The sequence below is a fragment of the Dipodomys merriami genome, unplaced genomic scaffold, assembly GCF_024711535.1.
Source record: "Dipodomys merriami isolate MVZ:Mamm:240054 unplaced genomic scaffold, mDipMer1.0.p SCAF_20, whole genome shotgun sequence".
NCBI classification, from domain to species: Eukaryota; Metazoa; Chordata; class Mammalia; order Rodentia; family Heteromyidae; genus Dipodomys; species Dipodomys merriami.
The window spans coordinates 24302996-24318835 of NW_027203382.1; the positions used below are offsets into that span (position 1 = coordinate 24302996).

The 15840-nt window shown below is 41.9% G+C and overlaps 1 protein-coding gene across 10 annotated transcripts in view; it reads left to right on the forward strand.

Annotated features, from left to right (window-relative positions):
• Positions 1–2405: 2405 nt before the first annotated feature.
• Positions 2406–15840, forward strand: part of Erbin (erbb2 interacting protein) — a 128946-nt gene continuing 115511 nt past the window's right edge. For 4 of the 10 annotated variants that reach the window (XM_070031251.1, XM_070031256.1, XM_070031257.1 and 1 more), the window contains exon 1: positions 2409–2826. The gene's annotated coding sequence lies outside the window, so the exon portion shown is untranslated. Of the gene's footprint in view, positions 2827–15840 lie in introns of all 10 variants that reach the window. The other 6 variants (XM_070031253.1, XM_070031261.1, XM_070031252.1 and 3 more) reach the window with 4 other exon arrangements.

A 15840-nucleotide genomic window follows, 5' to 3' on the forward strand; every position in this document is an offset into this window, starting at 1 on the left:
AATGGTAGTGATGGGGTTTTGATTATAGGGACTTTTCTAGCCTGAAAGATTCCAAGATTGGCCCTGGCTATGAATTTAAATTTAAGAAAGGCTAGGACCAAAGGAAGATTTTTGCCTGCAGATGTTGTCTGATTCTACTTATTGTGGTTTGGAGGGAAGGTTTAGATTTATTTGAATGTATAGTACAGTACTTTTTTTTTTTCTTGTGGTGCTGGGTATCAAACCCAAGGCCTTGTGTGTGCTAGGTAAGTTCTCTGGCACGGAATTACAAAAAAACATTAATACGGTTTAAAATTAACCTGAGACAAGATGTAACACTGGAATAGCAGGATCCAGCTGGTTTTCCACTGGTTTGGAACATGCTTCTTCAAGGAATGCTTAAAGACAACCTTTTGAGTTTAGAGTCATGCCACTGGATTCTGGTCAGACTCAAAACAGTGGACTAAGAAACCTTGCTCGTGACTATTAAAAACGGCTAGTACAATACTCTAGCTTTAGGATGTTTGTGTGTGCAGTGGTTCCCATTCATAGTCACATAAATTAGATATCCATCTGTGTATTACCAGTATGGCTATCTGCCATTTCCAAGCTCTTCGGTATTCTTGTAAATATTCTGCTGTTTACTAAGGAACTTAAAACTGTGCAGATTCCGTATGTGGCTAAGATGCTTACTTCTACTCAAAGGGACTGTCTTTGGAGTTATTTCAAGTGTTTGTCATAGATAGCAAAGAACTCACTTTGGTATCATTCTTTGATGGACTTTTTTTTTTTTCCCCCTTTGGATACAAGCTCATCTGTAGGGCATACAGCTCTCTATTCAAATTTGGGAATACATTTATCTCTGGGGTACAGATGGAAGAACTAAACCAGTGACTTCAGGGACCCAGAGGCTAATCAGCCTCGCTGTACCCGGTTAAGTACAGCCGAGTGTGCGTGCGTGTTGGATGGTTTGCTCTCTACTTCCTTCCTTCTGCGGGTAACACAAGGACGTCTTGTTAGCATATTTAAAGCAGCAAGTGTGAAAACTGTGCAATGTTATGGTTGAGGCTTTCGATGCCATATGTGTTGACAGAATGCTTAAAGAGTCTCTCCCTGCAATAAACGCAAACCCTGCCAGGCGGAACGATCCGGGCCAGCGCAATTCAACAACTGCAGCCGCCAAGGGCCGGGGCCCGGCGCCTACGTGGTCGCATTCCGCGTGCACCCCGTGTTTCCTCGAACAAAGGCGCTACCGGGAGGCAGCTTCGCGGGCCATTTTCCCCCTTCCCCGCGCCAGCTTTGTCTCGCGGCCGGGGTGAGGCCGAGCCTTCGGGGAGCCCGGGCTGCGGGGCGGGCGTGGGAAGCTCCGCCGAGCCGCCGCGGTGGTTTCCTGCGACCTGAGCTTGCGGAGGATGTCGCAGCGCAGCGGCTGAAAACAGATACCTGCTGCTTGTAAATCGGAACGGGGCTCGAGCCACCCCCGGGCACCGATCGCAGCCGTACAAAGAAACTCGGGAGGCCGGTGGGCGGCGGAGGCCTGGTGGGGGTCCCCGTCCACTAGGCTTGGGCGCGCGGAGCCCGCGGCTACGGGAGCGCGGCCGGGGTCGCCCGCGGGGCCGAGGGCGGCGGCCCCTCCCGCGCGGCCCCCGGCCCGCCGCCGGCCCGCGCCGCCCCCGCGCGCGCAGCCCGGCTCGCGCCGCCCCTGGGCCCGGCCGCAGGCGGCGGGGGCGCAGCCGGCGGGAGGCAGCCCCGCCCCCTCCCCTCCGCCGCCGGGGCGGTGGCGCCGCAGCCGCCGCGGTCTGCGAGGCGGTGACTCCCCCCGCCCCTGCCCCGGTCCGCCTCTTTTCTCTCCCTCCTTCCCTCCCTCCCTCCTCGCCTCCCCTCGCGGTCTCTCACTCGAGTGAAGGCGGCGCGGCGGCGTGGGGGACGCAGCCTCGCCCCCTGCCGCGGCCCCGTGAGGAGACCGGGCTGCCGCCGGCCCCAGCCGCCCGCGCCTCACCGGGGAGCCTCGGACGCCGGGGAGGAAGGCGAGAAAGGGGAGCGGAGGGACGGCGGCGGGAAAACGGGAGCGGGAGCCGAGAGGGCTCCCGGGCGAGTGGAGAAGGCGGAGAAGAGGGACGGAAGGACAGACGGAAGGACCGATCGACGGCCCGGAGAGGGGGCCGACGCCGAGCCCGCCCGGCTCCTCGGTTACCCGGGCTCCGGCGCGACGCGGGCGCAGGGCGCGGCAGGCGCCTCCGAGACAATAACCCCGCCGCCCGGCTCGGGGGGTGGCGGCGAGGCGGAGGCGGCCTAGCGCGGCCCAGGCTCGCCGAGCGCCCCGGCCGCGTCCTCGCCCCCGCCGGCCGCGTTGGGCCGCCGTCGGGTGTGCGCGGCGCGGCCCGCCGGTGGCCCCGAGCCCGCGGCTGGCGGCCGACGCCCCCCTCGGTCCGGCCCGGCCCCGCTGGGCTCGGCTCGCGTCCCCTCCCCCCCGGCGGCGCGCGCCGAGCTGGTTTTCCGGGTTCCCCTGGCCCGAGCTGGATCCTGCTTTTCGCCAAGGCAGGAAGTGAGTTTCGCACGGCAATTCCGGGCGGTGTCACGAGTGAAAAGTTGTTCCCCCCTCCCCTCCTTCGACGGAGAACCTAGCTGGGGCTGGGAAACTCCGGCCAAAGTCGGTACCAGGAAGCCGGCCCGCACCCCGGGCCCCCCGCCGCAGCCGCCACCCACTCCCGGGCCGCGGAGGCCGCCCCACATCCGCCCTCCCCCGACGCAGACACTCGGCTGGCTCCCGGGGACCGAGCGAGGGAGGAAATCATGGCCCGCCGAGCCCCGACGCAGCTGCCCTGAGACGCGGGTCCGGAACGAAAGGTAATTCTCACGCCAGGTCCGCGAGCCCCCGGACTGCCTCCCCGGAAAGCTCGGCTCGGCCGTGGGTTCTTTCTCCGCTCTGCCCAAGTTGTCCTAAATCCTGCCCTGAATGGCGTTTTCGGAGCTAAATAGTGGAACGGATTCGTTCCCTCCTGGCTACCATCTGGACTCGGGGGTTTGTGTTTTTGTAAGAGGTCGTCAGAAGGAGGTGGGACGGAAACGTGGGGGCCGTCCGGAGAAAGGTGCCTTTGTTCGGCCTCCGGTCCCCAAGTTTTACTTCTCTGGAACGTAGACCCTACACGACGAGTTGCCGAACTTGGCAACTTTTTGTGTGGGAAGAAAGGTCGCGGCCGAAAGTGATTTGCTGGCTCCTGAGATGGCTGCCGCCTGGGCTTATGTTTTGGTTTCTTGTGTTGATCGCGTGCGTGTCGGGAGATCTGTTTGCCCAGATCTTTAGGGGTGCATTTGGGTTGGACGTTAGAAACAAACCTCACCATTCTCGTTGTCTTTTTTGGGGTGTGTGTGTGTAAGTGTGTGTGTCGTAGTGTGTTCTTTTCGGAAATTCAGCACCTTAGTGTTGCTTAGCACATAACTGAAAGCAGTTTTTCACTAGACTTTGCTTGTAACTGATCCATTAGGAAGGAAAAAGAGGTGGGAAGGGTTAGGGGAAAGGAGAGGTAGGGGTAAGAAAAAAAAAAAACCCAGCGTGTTTTTGGTTTGTTGGAATTTGAGCAGTTGAGAAGAGATTGAGTAAGAAGGGAAGTAAAGCTCCTAAGGCGACTTTCATGGGAACTGGTGATAAAAAGCAGGGCTCTTTGAGTTGCACGGTCTTCACATTTTTGTGTTGGCCCATCTGTTTTCGTTTGGTTCTGCCTAATAAGAGATAGGTAGGGGCTGTGCGGGAAGGAATTCGTGACGTTTGGCAGACATTCCTTCAGTCAGTTAGCAACACTTGGAACCAATGGGTAGTCTCCGTACACCAAACTAGTTTTGCCTGCAGCAAACTCCAACTTCTTTTCAGTGGCGTTGTAATGTCTTTTTTTTTTTTTTTTTTTTTTTTTTACCTTTTCCCCAGTGTTTTTGTGTTAAAGGGACGTGAAAGAGAATACTGTACTTTGAATAAATATTAAATAGTTTTCTGTTAGTGTGTACCTTTAAATATAAATTAGCTCATCAAATGGTACCAAATTAATTGCTAGAAATCTCAAGAAAAAGAATTGCCTTTCCTGAGTGGAAAGAGATCTGTCTTAAAGGTCAGGATCAACTTATTTTACAGCTTGTTCTTTGCTATTGCATCTTTTTATTAAGAACATCTCAAAAAGAAATTTTTTTTATTGCTCTGTATTGCTTTGTTTCTGGATTTGATTAGTGAATTGTTTCCCTGAAAGTTGAAAAAAAATTGTTAGTAATAATTTTTCCTGTTAAGTCAAACTACCTTTATTAAGGAATTTGAGATGCCTAACTGATTTACTTTATGATTCGAAACATAACATTAGGCAGCAAAAGTGTTTATTCTTAGGTATTTGAAAGAGGGAAACATAATAAATGACATTGAACTTCAGTTTCCTTTTATAGCTTATACTTGGCCTCAAAGCAATAAAGCCTTAATAGAGCATGTCTTACTTATCACTTTGCAAAGATGTTTCTCTGTTAGTCAATTTGTATGTAAAATGTATCATAGCACTTGAAAATGATGAAATCCTTGATTTTAGTGGTTTGATTTTTTTTTTCCCTTGAGGACTGAATAGTTTGAGATTCTGACAACATATATTAAAGATGTGTTCATCTTTGTAGTTGTCTTTGGTTCCCTTTCCCCTTCAACAGATTTTCTTAAAATTGTTAGTTTAGCACTTAGACAGCTTTTAGGCTTTATACTATTTTCTCACTGTATTTTCACACTGTAAATATTTTTAAAGCTTCATTTAAAAATTGACAACAGGTTTAGAAAGTTTTTTTTTTATTGTGAAAATACTGTACAGAGGGGTTATAATTACATGGGCAAGTAGAAAGAAGTTTTAAACTAAGCAAAAGGAAAGACATGTAAACATTACCTGATGTGGAAAAAATAATTTTGTCAAAGCTCATAGAATTCACAAAATGTACAGACAGTGATAATGACAATTTGGCTTGTGAAAGTTAAAATGTGTTTGTGACTCTAAGTATCACTATTCCACAATACTGTGAAATTTATGTAATCACCTAATTTCAATTAAAGAAAAAAAGTGAGAGAAGGGATGGGTTAAGAGAGATGGTTGACAATGTTGTCAGACACTTTGTACTCATATACTGTTTTGTAGAACGGACACTTCTTTGTACAACTACTTAAAGATAATTTAAAAAATAAAAAAAAGGTTTTAAAAAGCAGTCATTAAAGTATTTTAAATGGCTTCAAGATTGATGTATTCATAGTACTGTGGGTTTTTTATATATTTTTTTTAAAGTAGACTGAGTTCTTCCAAAGTGTTTGCTCAAGTTGTATATTTAAAGACACTTGATTGAAAGTAGTCGTTACTTTTTAGAGCTTCAGCTAATTCAAGTACTAGGTTATGGAGTCCCCTTGCCACTTGAGATCAAACTATTGAAAATTTACATATTAAAAGCTTAAAAGGTTCAAATATGGGAACCAGAATTTTTTTGTGTGATATTTCTTAACCGAGTAAAGTGTTAACAATAGATATTTTACATCTATAATTGGTAAATCCATAAAATCAGGTTATTCTAGACATTGTATTGAGTAAACAGTATCTAAGAAACACACTTTAAACTTCCAAAAATTGGGTGCATATTTAGGCATTTTTTGTGAAATAATTGCTCATAGATAATATGGTTTAGAATTTAAGCTGCTTTTATTGTAGGAATGGATTAGAGGATTATGAAGAATTTTAGTCCCGTTGAATAGAAAAATAATTTGCTTTGTAATTGCTACTTACCCAGATTCTTTTTAAATATGCCTGTTTTGTTGCTTACATTTTCATTTTGGCTCTGTTGGTATTCATTTTTCTGTTATATGCTTTATTAATTCTGGTAATACAGGTGGCTTTCTTGTTTTTTTTTCCTGATACACACACACACACACACACACACACACACACACACACACACACACACACACACACACACACGATTATTCAGTTTTTGAATGCAGATTAATTGTTGCTATAGAAAAGTGTATTTGTGAATTATGCCCTGTAATATGTACTTTTGCAGTAGCTAAGGAAATCCATCCTTCCTTCCTCCCTCCTTTCCTTCCTTCCTCCTTCCCTCTTTTCCTCCTTCCCTCTCTCCCTCCTTCCCTCCCTTCATCCCATCTTTCCTTCTCTCCCTCTCTCCCTTGCTTCCTCCCTCACTCCCTCACTCTCTCCCTACCTCCTTTCCTCCTTTCCTCCTTTCTTCACATTATTTCCCCTTTCTTAGTGTCTATCATCACTAACTATACTGCTTCTGTTTTTCAGTTTTACATTTAAACTTTCTCCTTTTTCCTCCTAATTGTAGGGAAGAAATGTAGCTATTATTCAATTTTCTCCTCAGATTCCTTTAGCTTCCTATTTCAATAGCTAGCTTTATTTACGTCCCTTATTTTTCCATGCTAATTATTTCTGTTATATTTTGTCTTTCTCTTTTTCAATCTTAATTGTTTATCACCTCAAAGAAAAACTGTTCAAAACATGCAGTTTTTACTTGAGCAATCCATTTAGCTCTGAATGTCTCTTTTAATTCCAACTTTGTGTATGTGCTGGTATTTTGATTTGATATTCAGTAGTATACAGTTCTGTTCATGTTTTATTCTTCAGTTTTCTTTATCCTGTTCCATAATTAACTGCTTGTTTAGGTGTTTATACAGTATATTCTTATGCTTGACTGTAGTCTCTAAACATAAACTCATTATCTTCCTTTTTATTTTATTCTTTATTTTTATGTCTTTGCACTCAAGTTAGATTTCATTTCTGTTAGTGTGTCCCTACAGTTTTGAAATATTCTCTTTCCTATCGTGAAATAAGCACATTGGAATTTTGTCACACTCATTCCCTGTCACTTCAAATTTTGTTCCAGATGCCATTGAATGAAGGCCTTGCCTAACAGGCTTTACAGGTGATAATAAACAAGACAATAGTTAAAAAAAAAAAACCAAAAACCATATATATATTAGTAAAATAAAGGTTACTTATCTGAAGGTTATTTATCTCTAGGAAATAAAGATACCAGTGTAGTCAGAATAGGTACCATGAAGTCTCCGATTTTCATTCATAGGAGTATCCTTATTTAGAGCCCACTGATTTTTGTACAGAGTTAGCTGTTTCTTTACTATTTTTTGTGTATCAGAAGGGGGTAAAAAAGGCAGTGTCATGCCATTATCTACAAGAATTAGAATGAGCTGGGAGCCGGTGGCTCACGCCTGTAATCCTGTCCACACAGGAGGCTGAGATCTGAGTCTCACAGTTCGAAGCCAGCCTGGGGAGGAACATCTATGAGACTCATCTCCAATTAACCACCAGAAAAATCAAAGTGGCGCTGTGGCTCAAAGTAGTAGAGCACTAACTTTGAGGGGAAAAGCTCAGGGACAGAACCCAGGCCTTGAGTTCAAGCCCCCCCAACTGACCAAAAAAAAAAGGAAAAGAATTACAGTGAATAGAAAAATGGAAAGAAGGCTAAGAAAATAACAGATGCTCTTCAATTTATGATGGAATTATATCTGATAAGCCCATTGTAACTGAAACCACGTCAGAAATTCTTAGACTGAGTGTGACTCAAGTGGTAGAGTGTTCACCTACCAAGGGTGAATCCCTGAGTTTGGTCCAAGTACAGGTTAATGAAGGGGGGAGAAGTAAGAATGAATTAATACGTCCAGCCTACTGCACACCATAGCACCATAGCTTAGCGTACATTAAATGTATTCATCTACTTGCTAATCTCAGAATTGGCCAAAATAATCCAACACAAGGCTTACTTTGTAATATTTTAGTATATTTCTATAATACATTAGTACATTTATGTATAATACTGAATTTCTAATATATATTGCATTACCTGTATCCAAAATATTCTAGGAACCCAAAACAGTGTAGAATACTAGTTGTTGTTTACTTGAGATCTCTTGTTGTGGCTTGTACCTAGTACCTTGGGTTGCTTGGAGGGGGAGGAGATCAAAATTTGAAACATAGTATCTACTGAATGTTTAGTAGATACTAACCCTTGTTAAGTTAGGGACCTCTTGGTAGAGTAGTCTGGGATAATTTATTTCGGAGCAGAGTGGCTTAACACATTTCAAATATTTACTTGTTTGAGGTGTTACTCTATTCAGATATGGTGTAATTATAAGAAATAGTAATAACTATGGCTACTGTACTCAAGTTTTGGTTATTCCATCCTTGGGTGTTTGGGTTTATGTTCATTATTTATTCCTGTGTTAGACATTCAAACAAAACAAAAAACAAAAAAACCTCAATAAGCTGGGCTTGGGATGTGACTTGGTGGTAGAGCACCTGTCTAGCAAGCATGAAGCCCTGAATTCAAACCCCAGTAACCTTAAACAAACAAAACCAAAAACCAGAACAAAGACAACAAACCACTGCATATTAACATTGTGTTAATGAAAACGTAATTATTTCCCCAAACAAAATTGTGACTTGGTATCTATGAAGGATTATTCCAAGCTGCCTCCCTCTATACTGATTTTTTTTTCCGTCGGTCATGGGGCTTGAACTCTGGGCCTGGGTGCTGTCGTCCCTCAGCTCTTCAGCCCAAGGCTAGTGCTCTACCACTTGGCACTACAGTGCCACTTTCGGTTTTCTGGTGATTAATTGGAGATAAGAGTCTCACAGACTTTCCTGCCTGGGCTGGCTTTGAATGCCAATCCTCAGGTCTCAGCCTCCTGAGTAGCTAGGATTACAGGCATAAGCCACCGGCACCTGGCTCCTCTATATTAAATTTTGTGATGTTCAAGTCCTGTATATCAAATGGTAGAGTGTATATCTACTCAGTATACTTTAAGGCATGTCTAGATTACTTGTAGTACTTATGGTAAGTAATTATTACACTGTCTTTAAGAAATAATAAGAAAGAAAAGTCTGTTGTATGTTTAGTACAGATGATTTTTTTTCCTCAACTTTTTGCAACTTGGTATTGATTGAATCCATGGATATGAAGGGTTGACTGTAATTCAGCAAAAAGTATTTAGGTTATTTTTAAATTATGTTTGGCTTGATGGAAAGCAGCTCAGATCTCACATCAGATTCTTCATTTCATTTGTTGCAATGTTTTGGTTGAAGTATATGAAGAAAATCCAGCCTTATTCAAATAGGTTGCTACAAGGAAAGGACTCTTTAGATCTTATAGGTACTCTTTGATACCAGAATTTGACATGTACAGTGCGTTTTTGGTTTTTATTTTTTTTTTTTTTTGTTGTTGTTGTTTTGTGCTGGTTTGGGGGATAGACCTCAGGGCTGGGTGCTTGGATGCTGTCCTTAAGCTTTTGACTGAGTGGGGATGAGTGTCACTGACTGGTTTTGAACTGAGATTGTCAGATCTCAGTCTTCTGAGTAGCTAGGAATACACCTCTAGCACTTGACTCCTGAGGATCTTGAGGCTATCTTGGGCAATATAGTAAAACTTGTCTTAACAGAACAAAGAAAACAAATCTGGAATATGTAGTGATGCTACTTAGGGCATTGATAGCACTGGTTTCATTCCTGCTGAAGTACTAAAAAGTTTTGCCTAGTTTTGATACAGACCCATCAATGTAAACTGTCAACATAATGGAAAAGGAAAAACATGACTTTTCAGTGTTAAAATGAAAATAGTTTGAACTTTGAAGATGCCTAGAACTTGTCTTTCCAGAGCTGTAGACTGTTAGGATCTGTGAGCCACACTTTGAGGACTTAGGTAGATGATTTGTGGAACTTTCACTTAATTGTTTTTGTTTTTGTTTTTTGACATTGCATTGTGGGAATCACTTAAGATTATGATCTTTTGGGTCATTTCCTTCGTTTTCAATTCTTTCATTATTTTTGGAATTAAGAGTTTTTAACAACTTTTTCTGTAGTAGATTTGTATTTTATTACTAATGTTATTGTTACTATTATTATAATTATTATTTGCCAGTCCTTGGGTTTGAACCAGCCTTCAGCTGGTACTCTGCCACTTGAGCCACACCTCCAAACCCAGCTTTTTGCTAGCTATTTAAAAGATGAAGTCTTTTTTCGCCCAGGTTGGCTTAAAATATTTATCTATTGGATTTCAGCTTACTGAGTAGATAGGATTACAAGTATGAGTCACCAAGGCTTGGCCCTGATTTTTATTTTTATTTATTTTTTTAGCCATAATTTTGGTCTACATGTAATAGAATCTCTGATTGTTATTTTAACCTTGTCTTCTGCTTCCTGCTCAGATTTGGGTATTATTGTGTTTTAGTATATCTGTTCATTTTTTTCCAAATATTAGACTTTTTTGGTAGTCAAGTTTTACAATATGGTCTAATTCATACATACTGTGTTGGTCATTTAAACCTATTTCCCAGGTGAATACTGTTCTTTTTGCTTTGGTAATTGCTTAGAAGAGGAAAAGGTAATATTTAACGAATGGGTTTCTCCTTTAGGGTATGTGGACAGCTTGATTTCTTGGTACATATTGCTTGTCTCTTAGGAGGTACCCTTCTATTTTCAGTCACACTGTAAGATCTTCCACAGCACAAAGAGCTGGACTTGTATGGTTTTATTAACTAGTCTACTAACTGCCTAGACACACTTCTCTTGCCAAGTCATGTTCTTGCTAAGAAAGTTTGTCACCTTTGCTTTATTCTTGTTTCTGGTATCTGATCCCTCAGATGTATAGTAGTAAGTAGCCTCTTATCCCCTGTGAGTAAGTTCCACCCCTCTACCCATCCATTCTGAACCATGGATAATACCAATATACTAATACTGTGATTTCATGGCTTTTCCATCTGAACTAAGTACTTGGCACACATTGTGTTTTTTTTTTTTTTTTTTTTTCCTTCTAAGTGCTAACTTAGGGCCTCATGCCTGTTAGGCAAATGTTCTACCACAGACATCCTCCCCCACCCCATAGCTGTAACTTTTGCAGTTTGAGGTATGATAGCAAACCTAGCAAGAATTCTTTTTTTTTTTCTTCTTTACAATTCTTTTTTTCCCCTTGTTTTTGGTATTGGGGATTGAATCTAAGGCCTAAGGCCTTCTACATGCTAGGCATCAAGTGATTTACCACTTGAAACATGCCCCCAGCCTTTTTGTTTGTATTTTTGGTTTTAAGATGGGGTCTTGCTGACTTTGCATGGGCTAACCTGCCTCCTGCATCACAAATAGGTAAGACTATAGGCACTACCACACCTGAATAGAACATGTAATATAGACTAGGCAGCCACTTTTGCCACTGAGCCATACCTCTAGCCCTTGTACGTCAAGCCTCAGAGTACAGGGTATTTATTTATTTATTTATTTATTTGTCAGTCTTGGGGCTTGAACTCAGGGCCTAGGTGCTGTCCCTGAGCTTTTTCACTCAAGACTAGCACTCTACTACTTTGAACCACAGTGCCACTTCCAGTTTTCTGGTGATTTATTGGAGGTAAGAGTACAGGTTTTTTGTTTTTTTCTTTATTAAGAATTTGTACCTTTTTACTGAAAAGTAATTACTTTATGGCTGTCTTTTGCTTAAAAATTAAAAATTGCTCTTTGGGGCCATTCTTCAGTAAGGGTCATGTAAACATAAACACTAAGAATACCTCTACAATGGAACTTTGGTGGCAGTATAATCAGAATATATTAAATATTCAGTTAAGTATTTCTTTTAAGCACATATCAAAGTAAAAAGAAGATTATTTATATAGGCTGGGGAAATGTACTTAGATGATCAACTCTGCACAAAGGGCATGATGTGAGTTTTGCTACTCAAAAATGGCACATGATTGAAATTTATGAATAATTTCTGGAGTTTAGAACGGGGGTGTTTAAAAACAGGGTCTCACTATGTATTCCAAACTGGCTTTCAACTCATGATCCTCCTTCCTCAGCTTCCTGTGCTAGGATAGTAGGCATCTGTCATCATGCCCAGCCTTATCTAATATTTTTGGACAATAACTGACCACAGACAAGTGAAAGTAGATCTTGAAACTATAGGGAGGGGGCCATCTGTATATTGCATTTTGCTGTTAGGCCTCTCCAGTCCTTACAGCATTTTTCTCAAATTAGTTTCTGTTCTTTTTTTTTTCTTTTTTCTTTTCTTGCCAGGCCTGGGGCTTGAACTCAGAGCCTGGGCACTGTTCCTGAGCTTCTTTTCTTTTGCTCAGAGCTAGTACTCTACCACTTGAGCTACAGCACCACTTTCAGCTTTTCTGTTTATGTGGTACTGAAGAATTGAGCTCAGAGTTTCATGCATGCTAGGTAAGCACTCTACCACTAAGCCACATTCCCAGCCCTAGTTTCTGTTCTTGTCTGTACATTTCCTTCCCAGGTTTTTAGCATTGCTACAGATTATTTGGAGCTTTTGAAACTTATTTTTTAATGGTTTTTTAAAAAGTGCTAGACATACATAAAGTTTGAAACAGATTGTTCTGAACTATTTTACAGTTGTCTACCCAGTGCCCAATATTTCTGAAATGCTTTCATGTTTATTTCCTATAAACATGGATGTAATACATGACATCATGGGCATCACAATCAAGAGTGTCAACACAGATACTTATATACTAAACCTCAACAGTTGTTCCCTCATGTATTATATTTAGCTGGCAGATTTATGCCTTTTCAATTGGAACAATTTCTGTCTTTAGTTGAAAGCATTGACACTTCTGACAATTACAACCATCATTATTTTGTAGAATCTTTAATTTCATTTGTCTGATTTTTTTCTGATTAGGTTTTGCATTAGGTTTTATAATTAGATTTTTATGATAGGATTCTTGACAGGGTTATAGGTTCACATCACTTTGGATTTTACTAACAGTATAGAAGTACACCTTTGTAAACTTTTGGTCCAAAGTAGATACTAGCTTTCTGTTTTAGTCTGTTTTTTATTTAATGAGATACTTAGAGTACTTACAATAAAAGAGTTTATGTAGTTCACAGTTTGTGAGGTTTAAAGTTTAAACAGTGTAGTGCTGATTCCAGTAAAGATCCTTTTGGCTTATATCCCTATATGGTTGATGGTACCACTTTGGCAGAGTGCAGGTGGGAAAGGCTACCTGGCAAGAAAAGAAGCCAGGGGAGTTACTAAACTTCCACAAATGCCCAAGGCCTCCCCCTAGGCCTCACTTTTTTTTTTTTTTTTTTTGTCTTTTTGGTTATATGAGGGTCATAAGCCCATCATACAGTTTTGCTAGGCACTTGCTCTGTCACTGAGTTGTATGTCTAGCCCTAAGCTTTTAGTATATTTCACATTGTTTCATACTTACTGTCCAGGACCAGCCTTGGACTTTGGTACTCTTCCCCAGGCTCCTAAGTTAGTGGGACTACACATGTGATTCACCACACTCAGCTATGTATTTCTTGTTAATGTGTATATTTCATGCTATTTCTAAGAAACATATTTTATGTATTTTTAAAAACATGGAGGCTAGGAAGTGGCGCTGTAGCTCAAGTGGTAGAGCGCTCGCCTTGAGCTGAAGAGCTGAGGGACAGCGCTCAGGCCCAGAGTTCAAGCCCCACGACCGACAAAAAAACGAACAAAAAAAAACATGGAGGCTGCTATTTTGGGGCTGTTTAATCATTTACCTTGCTAAGTGAATGTAGGAAGCAATTGATTTTTCATTTTAATTACACTCTGCTGAAGACTCTTTAAAAATTCCTTGTAGATTTGTGGTTAATATCCTATGTTTTCTATGTGTATAATTATAGATTTACTAGCAAAAGCATATTTTTCATTAACCATATATATTACGTTGTATAATCTAGTATTTTGTAACTTAATATGTATACTAACATATTTAAAAATAATTATTAGTTTATAACCCATCCTTCTTCTCCTCCTCCTCCTCCTCCTCCTCCTCCTCCTCCTCCTCCCCCCCTCCCCCTCCCCCTCCCCCTCCCCCTCCTCCCCCTCCTCCTCCTCCTCCTCCTCCTCCTCCTCCCCCTCCTCCTCCTCCCCCTCCTCTTCCTCCTCCTCCTCCTCCTCCTCCTCCCCCTCCTCCTCCTCCCCCTCCTCCTCCTCCTCCCCCTCCTCCTCCTCCTCCTCCTCCTCCTCCTTTGTGCTGGTCATAGGGCTTGAACTCCTGGTCTAGGTATTGTTCCTGAGCTTTTCTGCTAAAGGCTAGCATTCTACCACCTCAGTCATATCTCAGGAGATTCCTGGCTTTTTTGGTGGTATAACCTATCTTTTTAACTACAAAATCTTCCCTTAATTCCCTCCCATTGCTGGACATAATCCCCCAACTTTAGGATAACAGTCTAAGTAATATCTTCAGTGAGGGGGTTACAGATTTTTTTTTTTTAATTGCTGCTCCAAGGACAGTAATGAAAAGGAGAAATAGGAAATCTACTAACTATAACTATAAATCTTGGTTAAAGAAGCAAAAATCCTTGGATCCTTCATTTAGAAGTTTTTTTTTTTTTTTTTTTTCTGTTCTGTCCTTTAACTGTTCCTGGGAGATACTGGGAGATACATTCAATCATATGAGAAGGAACTCTTCAGACTTGCTCTTTCTTTACTGCTTTTTTTTTTTTTTTTTTTTTTTTTAATGTCTGTCATGGGGCTTGAACTCTGTCCCTGAGTTTTTTCACTCCAGGCTAGCACTCTACCGCCTTGAGCCACAGCACCACTTCTGGTTTTCTCATAGTCAATTGGAGAGAAGAGTCTCATGGACTTCACTGCCCAGACTGGTTTTGAACTGACAGTCAGATCTCAGCCTTCTGAGTAGCTAGAATTGCTGGTGTGAGACACCAGTGCCCAGTCGTTATTGCCTTTTAATTTGTCTCTAAAATTTTTTAAAGGTAAATTTCTTGGATGCTGTACAGAGAAATTACAGTTACATGAGTAAGGTAATGAGTACATTTCTTGCTGAACATTACCCCCACCTTTGTTTTTTTTCCTGCCATCCCTTTTCTTCTCTCTTTACCCCTCCCCCCCAAGTTGTAAAGATCATTTCCCACATAGTGGTGAGTGTCATTGTTGCAGTGAGTCATCCTGTGTCTAAAATTTCTTCTAAACATTGTCCTGGAACTCATTTAGATGATGTACAGTAATGGTTATGTCATTAAATGAGAGTCATTGGATCCTTCAGTTGATTTTAATTGTAAGCACTCTACTTAGGTATTTCTTCTTGTTTTGTTACCAGAGCTTGAATTTAGGGCCCTGAGCTCTCATTTAGCTTGCTCGTGGCTAGCGTTCTACCACTTGAGCCATACAACCAGGCTGGCTTTTTGCTAGTTAATTGAAGTCACAGACTTTTCTTTCCAGTCTGGCTTGTAACTTTGATCCTCAGCCTCTTGAGTACCTAGGATTACAGACATGAGTCCCAGTGCCTGGCTCTACTTTTGGAATTTACACATGATTTTCAGAAAGGACCTTTTTTGTGTGTGTGCTGGTTCTGGGGCTTGGATGCCACCTGGGTGTTGTCTCTGAGCTTCTTTTCTCCACTAGGCTAGTGCTCTACTGCTTGAGCCACAGCTCTTTTGTGTGTGGGGTTTATTGGTGTCTTATGGACTTTTCTGCCTAGGCTGGCTTCACACTGTGATCCTCAGGTCTTAGCCTCTTGAGCAGCTAGGTTTATAGGTGTGAGCCAATGGTGCCAACTCACTAAGGACTTTTATCACTGTTTATACCTTAGAGTTAATATCTATTAATGCACATATTTTATCTTCTTGTGGTATACTTAATAGATAATTGGGTGAAAATGGAAAGTATGTTCCCCAGAATATTGACCTTTTCCTCATATTCACTATATCATTGTAAATAGTTGATTTAGAAGTAGTTGAGCTTGGATAAGCCACCTTCTTTTCTTTTTAATTAACACAAACGGAAACTATTAGGGGAAGTGAAATCCTGAAGGTAATTTAGTTTATTAGTGACATT